Source organism: Rattus norvegicus, chromosome 3, assembly GCF_036323735.1.
Source record: "Rattus norvegicus strain BN/NHsdMcwi chromosome 3, GRCr8, whole genome shotgun sequence".
NCBI classification, from domain to species: Eukaryota; Metazoa; Chordata; class Mammalia; order Rodentia; family Muridae; genus Rattus; species Rattus norvegicus.
In genome coordinates, this window is record NC_086021.1 from 15,162,912 (window position 1) to 15,170,883 (window position 7,972).

A 7,972-nucleotide genomic window follows, 5' to 3' on the forward strand; every position below is an offset into this window, starting at 1 on the left:
CTAATTGTGGATTTTGATAAAGATAATTTTGGGGTGCTACCCAGTGGGCTGCCTCGGAGGGAGAGGCTACCAATATTTCTGATACGGAGAATGACTTAAAGATAACCAAAGGAAAGATAGGAGCTGGGAAAATAACCACCAAGGATGTTGGTGACTCAGAAACCAAAGACTTTTTCAGAAAAAAAAATGCATGAAAAGAGCTACATGGGCAGACTGTGACTCGAGTCATCAGAATATTTGGGTGGGTACTTTACTTTGGGTCTCCAGGAGGCTACACGAGAAGCTAAAACCTAGATGCTGGACGTTTCTAAGCGTTACTAGGGAAGGAACTGGGCTGAGAGGGCTTCTATGATGTAAGCAGAGCCTGGATGATGTCACAGAGCACTGGGCGGAGGTTGCGCTTCTCTTCCACTTGGGGGCGGTAGACTCCACTGAAGGTGGGTTCACTATCTTCGCAGCGGGGTGTGAAAGCCAGTTCAGCTCCTGAACCCCACAATTGTTCAACAGCCTTTTGGTGCCTGACCGGTTTCCGAAGACAGAATCTGGACGACATGGACATTTTCTTTCGGTAAATACGTTTATGAAGATAACTGGGACCCTTGTAGCCCAGAAAGATAAATGTTTTCCCTCGTACAGCGAGTAACCGACTGTTCTGATGTCTTCCACGTTTGAGAGCTCGGCGGACGGTCTAGGCTAGTCAGTCTAAGAGTTTATTATCCTTTGCTAACAATATCTAATTCATAATTCTACTAAAATGCCAAAGCTCCTCTCTGTGCCTGAGCATTTTAGGAGATAATATGTCTTTGTTTTTTTTTTTTTTTTTTTTTTTTTTTGGTTTTCTGTTTTTTGTTTTTTTTTTTTTCGGAGCTGAGGACCGAACCCAGGGCCTTGTGCTTGCTAGGCAAGTGCTCTACCACTGAGCTAAATCCCAACCCCAGGAGATATTATTTCTAAATGTCTGCTGTTGCCTACACAAAAGACTCTTGTTGCGGTCGAAGATGCAACAGCGTCGCGGAATAAACCTGGGGCTGGGTCAGGATGCACAGTACAGAAAGCCAGTGGACTGGTGTGCTGTGTCTCTGGGCAGACACTTGTGGATGTTGCCACATAGTTCATAGTTAGAGGGTAGGAGAGGGGTGTGGCCACCCTTCTGGCTCCTTTGCTATCCTTTCTCTGTTCTGCTTGCTTAAAGTGGGATTAGGGATACTTAATCCCACACTGACCTAGACATTCAAGGAGAGGTTCCTCAGCAGAGACAAAGTGCCTCGGGCTGATGAAATGTGTCTGAATATGTTATTCTGAGCTGTAGAGAACCATTTGTTCTTTTCCCTTTGAACTTTAGATTTTGATTTTTGAGACAGGGTTTTTCTGTGGGTAGCTTTGACTACCCTGGAACTAACTCTGTAGACCAGGCTGGCCTTGATCTCACAGAGGTCGGCCTCCCTCTGCCTCTTGAGTGCTGGAATTCAAGGTGTGCTCCTCCATTGCCCAGCCCTCCTACGAACTTCTGATTACGATAGAATTAGATTCAGATGGTCAAACCTGTCTACCATCGCCTTCCTCACCTGCTCCAAAGTTCTCTTAGACAAAAGCCTTGGTCCAGCGCCCTCCCCACCCCACCCCCATTGTTCTTGCAGGCTCTCATATGACAGAGGGAACAGCATTGTGTCTGGTTTAAGCAGGTGAGCTCTTCAAACGCAGGCCACAGGCAAGTATGAAGCCTGAACACAGAACGATAGCCACAAGACAGTGGACCAGGATGCCGTGGCCTACCACACGAGGTCTACAGCCAAGAAGAAGAGGATGTCTCTGAGGAGGATGAGCACACCATCCACACAGAAGCCTTCTCCCCAGGCCTTGGGGGACATTGTGGGCTGCAGAATTTCTCACGGATGGAAGGAAGGTGATGAGCCCGTCACCCAATGGAAGGCCATCATTCTAGATCACTGAGAAACGCCATGTCCTACCTGCTGAACAGCTTTCCTTACATTGACCAGTTTCGAGGGTGCACTTTCCAGGTCTGTCTCCTGGTACACAGTGGAAACCTTTACGTACTCCATCTCTCTAAAGCTAGAGACTTCTCTCTGCTTCATTAGTGGTTACATGCTCTGAATGGAGAAAGTTAGTCAGGGGCTCGGCATGGGTTGAAAAGATTTAGGAACATGGAGTATAGGAGATTCCTCTAGATAATATTTTTATTCCCATGTTCATTCCTGTGACATAGAGTTCAATTTTCTAGGTTTTCTCTGTTTCCCAATGGGCAGTGTTTTCCCTATATACCATTAATTTATTGAATATTGTATTACACAAATGTAATCATGTTCTTGTTTTCTTCTCTAGCTTAGTGCTGAAAAAGGTGATACCCAATACTGTATTAGAACAAATTTTACATAGTACACCTAAAAAAACAAATTATTCAGAAGGCCAACGTAACTTCATAAGTAAGCAATTTGAATTAAAGAGAAATGGTTAAATATTGTATTATTTATCTTTAAAAGTATTCTTATAAGAACCTTTAAAAACACACAAATCTAAACATCTGTATAAAAATGTCATATCTGCTTTAAATGATCAGAATGCACATCTGTGAATGGCAATTCTTATTAAATCCTATCAGGAAGCTGAGGGTATAACTGGGTCAGAAATCAGTCATCAGCAGTCCAGCCTCTGTGACAGTCACACCACTAGCCTGTGCCGCCATTGCTCTTGATCCATGACCTTAAAAGGTCCCAGCTATTCTGAATTTAAAATTGTTCCATACATTGTTTTTTACATCAGAGTCAGTAGGGAAAACATCTTAGCCAGCTTCACGAAAAATTTTATTTTTCCAAATGCTTTTTAAGGGCGGTGGTCGTCGCTGACCATTCTATATCTCCTTGGGCAATGATGGAAGCACTGATCTGCCCCAGAGACAATCCCTAAAAGACCTCAACCACTGTTATTGCAAATGCCAATGGCGCTGCCCTCTCAGTGGTGGGAAGCTCCATGAGGATTTTCAGGCACTTCTTAGAGTAAGAGAGAATGAGTGCAATAACCGAGAGACACTCTGCATGAAGTCCTCGTGGAGTTCATGACTCACCAAGGTCCAACGAGGCTGTGCTGAAAAGTGGGCCATACCCCAGGAGTTCTAAAGCTCTGTGCCATTCCTCCTTCACAGGTCTTGGCAATATTCCAAGTCAGAACCAAATTTGAACCATGCTTTACCCTGGATAGAATTTCAAATACTATACTGAGTAGGGAAAGAGGGCAGCCTTACATTGTCCTTGATTTTAATGGAATTGCTTTACGTTTCTTTACATTTCGGTTGATGCTGGGTACCGGCTTGCTGTCCATTGCCTCTATTATGTTTCTGGATAGGACTGGTATCCCTGATCGCTCTCATGCTTTTAACATGAAGGGGGGTTGGAATAGTTTTGCAAGCTTTTTCAGGATCTACCGAGACTATCATGTGATTTTTTCTTTCAGATTCATTATATAGTGGATTATATTGATGGACTTTCAGAAATTGAACCATCCCTGCCTCCCACTAGAAATTAATAATTGCACAGCATAACCTACAGAAGGGATCTCATATTCACATGCATACTCTAACAGCTCTCCATAAAAAAAAACAAAAACAAAAACACAGAACCAAAAAAAATACATGCACCCTATAGAACAGATCTAATACTCACATACACACTCAAACATCCCAATGGAAAAAACAAAAACCAAAAAACATGCAAGCAAAATAACCCTGCTCCCGCAGCATCAAAATAGCATGAACTAAATATCACTTCTCATTAAAACCTTTAAGCATTAATGACCTCTATTCAACAGTAAAATAACAGATGCTAACACATGGATTTAAAAACAGTATCCCTCCTTCTGTTCCACTCAAGAAACACAATCCAGCAACCGAGATAGACACAACCTCAGACTAAGGGGTTGGAAAAGGTTTTCCAAGCAAAGGACACAAGAAACAAGATGGTGTAGCCATCCTAACATCCAGCAAATCAAACCTTCAACCAAAAGTAATCAGAAGAGAAGGGGAAGGACACTTCATATGCATCAGAGGAAAATCCACCAAAATGGCATCTCCATTCTGGATGTCTATATCCCAAATACAAAAGCAGCAACATTAGTGAGAGAAATATTGCTGAAGCTTAAATATCACATCGAACCTCACACATTGATAGTGGGGGACATCAATGTGCCATCTCACCAAGGGCAGGTCATTGAGACAGAAACTAAAAAAGGAAACAATAAAAATAGAAGATGTAACTGGCATGGGTTTCAATTAATCTGACCTCATTGATATCTACAGAATATTTCACATGAATACAAAAGGACACACTCTCTTTTCATTACCTCATGGAACCTTATCCTAAACTGATCATGTTCTCCCTCACGAAACAAACCACAGCAGACACAGAAAGACTGCGCTAACCATTGGATCTTCTCAGATCGCCATGGATTAAAACTGGACTTCAACAATAACAAAAAGTCTATAAACTCATGGAAATTCAATAGCTTGCAACTGAAGACTTTTTTTCAGAGAAGACTTGAAAAAAAAAGGGTTCTGAGAATTCAATGGAAATGAAGGCACATCTTCTCCAAACTTAAGGGACATAAGGAAAGCAGCGCTAAGAGGAACGTGCACATGCAGCACAGGGCGCTTTCATAAAGAAACCGGAGAGACCCCACACTAGCAACTTCCCAGAACACCTGAAAGCTCTAGAATAAAAAGAAGCAAATACATATTAAAGGAGGAGACAGAAAGAAATGATCAGACTCGGGGCGAGAGTGATCCATCAGAAACAAAGAGAATACAAAGATCAACAAAAACAAGAGCTGGTTCCTTGGGGAAATCAACCAGACAGACAAACACTTAGACATATAAAGTAATACGAGGTAAGACAGCATCCAAAAAACAAAATCAGAAATGAACAGGGAGCCGCATCGATGGACAATGATGAAAGTCACAGAATCATTAGGACTCACTTCAAAAACCTGCTGTCTACAAAATTAGAATCTCTGAATTAAATGGATGATTGTGTATATGGATAACACTGACCACAGGTAAACTGAGGTAAGATAAATTTTGTAAAATAGTTCTACAACCCCTAAAGAGACAGGAAGTGTAATTAAGTTTCCTCACTGAAAAATCCTCAGGGCCAGATTGATTGAGCGCAGACTCCTACCAGATTTTCAAAGAATTCTCAACCTTCTCCAAAACACAGAAACAGGAGGAAAACGCCAAACTGATTCCAGGACACCACTGTCGCCCCGATACCTAAATCACAAACGACTCAACGAAGAAAGAATTTCAGACGAATTTCCCTTATGAACATTGGTGGAAAAAATACTAGGTAAAATGCTCGAAAACAAAATCGAAGGACATATGAATCCTCCATCCAGCACCATCCAGTAGGCTTCCTCCTGAGGCTGCAGGAGTGAATCAGTCTATGAAAACCCCTCAAAGTGATCCACCATATAAGCAAACTGAAGTGAAAAAAATATTCTACCCTCAGCATTTCCCATCAACATGCGAGCTCCACTTGGAGTAAATTTTGTGGATATTTCATACCATGCAATATATATTTATATGTGTATGTGTGTGTGGGTGTGTGTATATACATACATAAAATACTATTATAATAAATTAATATATAAAATTAGTATATATTAACATTATAATAATATAATTAATATTGATATACTATATTAACATAGTAAATTGTTATATATCAACATTATGATAATATATAATAAATGTTAATATACTATATTAATATATAAAATTATATATTATTATAATAAATAATAAATATATTGTAGTAATATATCAAATTGTTATGTATTAATATCATGATATAATATAATTAATATTAATATATTATGTTAGTATATTAAATTATAATATAGTAATAATACTATACCTCTCTTACCCTCTTCTGCCTCTCTACATAACCCCACCCTCAACCCTCCAGTATCAACTTTCCCCTCTGGCTCCCTGTCATAGGCTCTAGCATTTACTGAACAGTTAAAATGGACAGAAGGTTCATATGTGATCACCTGAGTCCATGATAGAGGGCTAGTCGGGGCAAACTCCTTTGAGTAAGCAGATAAATATCAGGATACAAATAACATTTGCTGGGGGAAGATCAAATCTGAATAATGACTTTGCATATCTCTCCAGTGGATTATGAGAAAATGGGGAATATTCTTCCTAAAGACCCAGCTATACCACACCTGGGCTTATATCTGAAAAGACCTGCCATACCGCAAGGACATGTGCTCCGTAAGGTTCCTAACTGCTTTCTTAATAATGAACAGAAAATAGAAATAACCCAGATGCCCCTCAACCAAAGAATGGCTACAGAAAACGTGGTTCATTTACACTTTGGAGTACTACGCAGCTTTGAAAAATAAGGACATTGAGAAGCTGCGGTCAAATATATGGAATGAGAAAGTCTTGTCCTGAATGAGGTAACTGAGACCCAAAATATCATGTACACACTCACTTAAAAGAGGGTATTAGCCATAAAGTACAGAATTCACACACTACGATCTACGGAACCAAAGAGGATAAACAAGTAGGGAGGGACAAGAAAAATGCTTGAATTTCACTCAGAAGGAGGAATAAACTAATGAGAGGAGGCAGATGGAAGGGAAGGATTGGGTGGCTGAGGGGATGGGACGGGAAATGGGGTTTGAGAATCATTTCTGGGGAGAGACAGACAAGAGGGACAGAGGGCAGAGAATAGACTGAATCAGTGACTGTCCAGGGTGGGCGCTATCTCTATGATTATCCTGCAGTCTGGGACGGGTGAGGCTGCCCTGGCGTCCATGAGGGTGACTTTAGCTGAGACTCGGTGCAGTGGGGATACGGAGACTGAAATGGTCACTTTCTGTAGCCACGGAGGACCCCAGGTGGAAGGATAAGGACACAAACACACCCCCAAAATTTTGACCCAGAAATTGCCTTTTCTATAATAGACAAAGGGACAGAGACAGAAGAGGAAATGAGGGAATGACCAAAGGATACGTGGCCGGATGTGAGACTTATCCTATGGGCAGACGGCAAACCATGACATTATTATTTTTTTTTTGTTTTTTTTTTTTTTTCGGAGCTGGGGACCGAACCCAGGGCCTTGCGCTTCCTAGGTAAGCGCTATAACCACTGAGCTAAATCCCCAGCCCCAAATACTGACATTATTGATGGCCCTTCTCGTGTTTGCAGACAGGAGGGTAGCGTTATTGTCCTCTGCAGGCTCCACCGAGCAGCCGACTGACACAGAAGCACAGACACACGGACAAATATCGGATGGAGCTCAGTGAGTCTCACTGAGGAGCTGAGGGAAGGACGGAGAGAGGCAGAGGAGCACAATGGTCTTCACGTGGGGTCACTAACACGTCGTCTGTCTGTGGATCCTGTTCTCCTACCCGGCTGCGTTTTCAGGACCTGGTGGGAGACGATGAATCTCGTCCTGCAGAGACTTGATGTGCCAGGGGAGAGGGTGCACCCAGAGGGGTCCTCCACTCTCTCAGAGAAGAAGGGGGGAGGATGGGAGGAGGGACTGTAAATGGTGGGGGCCTGGAGGGGTGTGGTGACAGGGCCGCATTCAGAGTGTTACCTGGTGAATAGATACAACCATTCTAGCAAGGGGCGCAGGCATGACATCACGGGGACTGTGGCGTGACATCATGGGTGTGGGGCATGACATCATATCGGTGGGGGAATGATATCATAGGGATGGGGGCATGACATCATGAATCTTAAGAGAAAATAGATGAAACTAAAAGAAAGAAATCAGCCCGAGAGGGAGCTGAGACCTAGAGACGCAAACATGGCGGCGTTTACCTATGGATGGTATCGGCTGTGAGATAAATCTTATTCTATATACGATCCACACATGCAGAGAGGACACAGGAAAGGAGAAGGCCCGTGAGAGGGAAAGCATTGACCTCTCTGAAAGGAAAACTGGAA

General features: G+C 42.3%; 1 long non-coding RNA gene across 1 annotated transcript; it reads left to right on the plus strand.

Moving 5' to 3' along the window:
* The first annotated feature begins 432 nt into the window (after positions 1–432).
* Positions 433–5,592, plus strand: LOC134486341 (uncharacterized). Its single transcript, XR_010065133.1, has 3 exons — positions 433–568; positions 1,638–2,018; positions 3,466–5,592. It is a non-coding gene; the product is annotated as an uncharacterized LOC134486341 (long non-coding RNA).
* Positions 5,593–7,972: the final 2,380 nt, after the last annotated feature.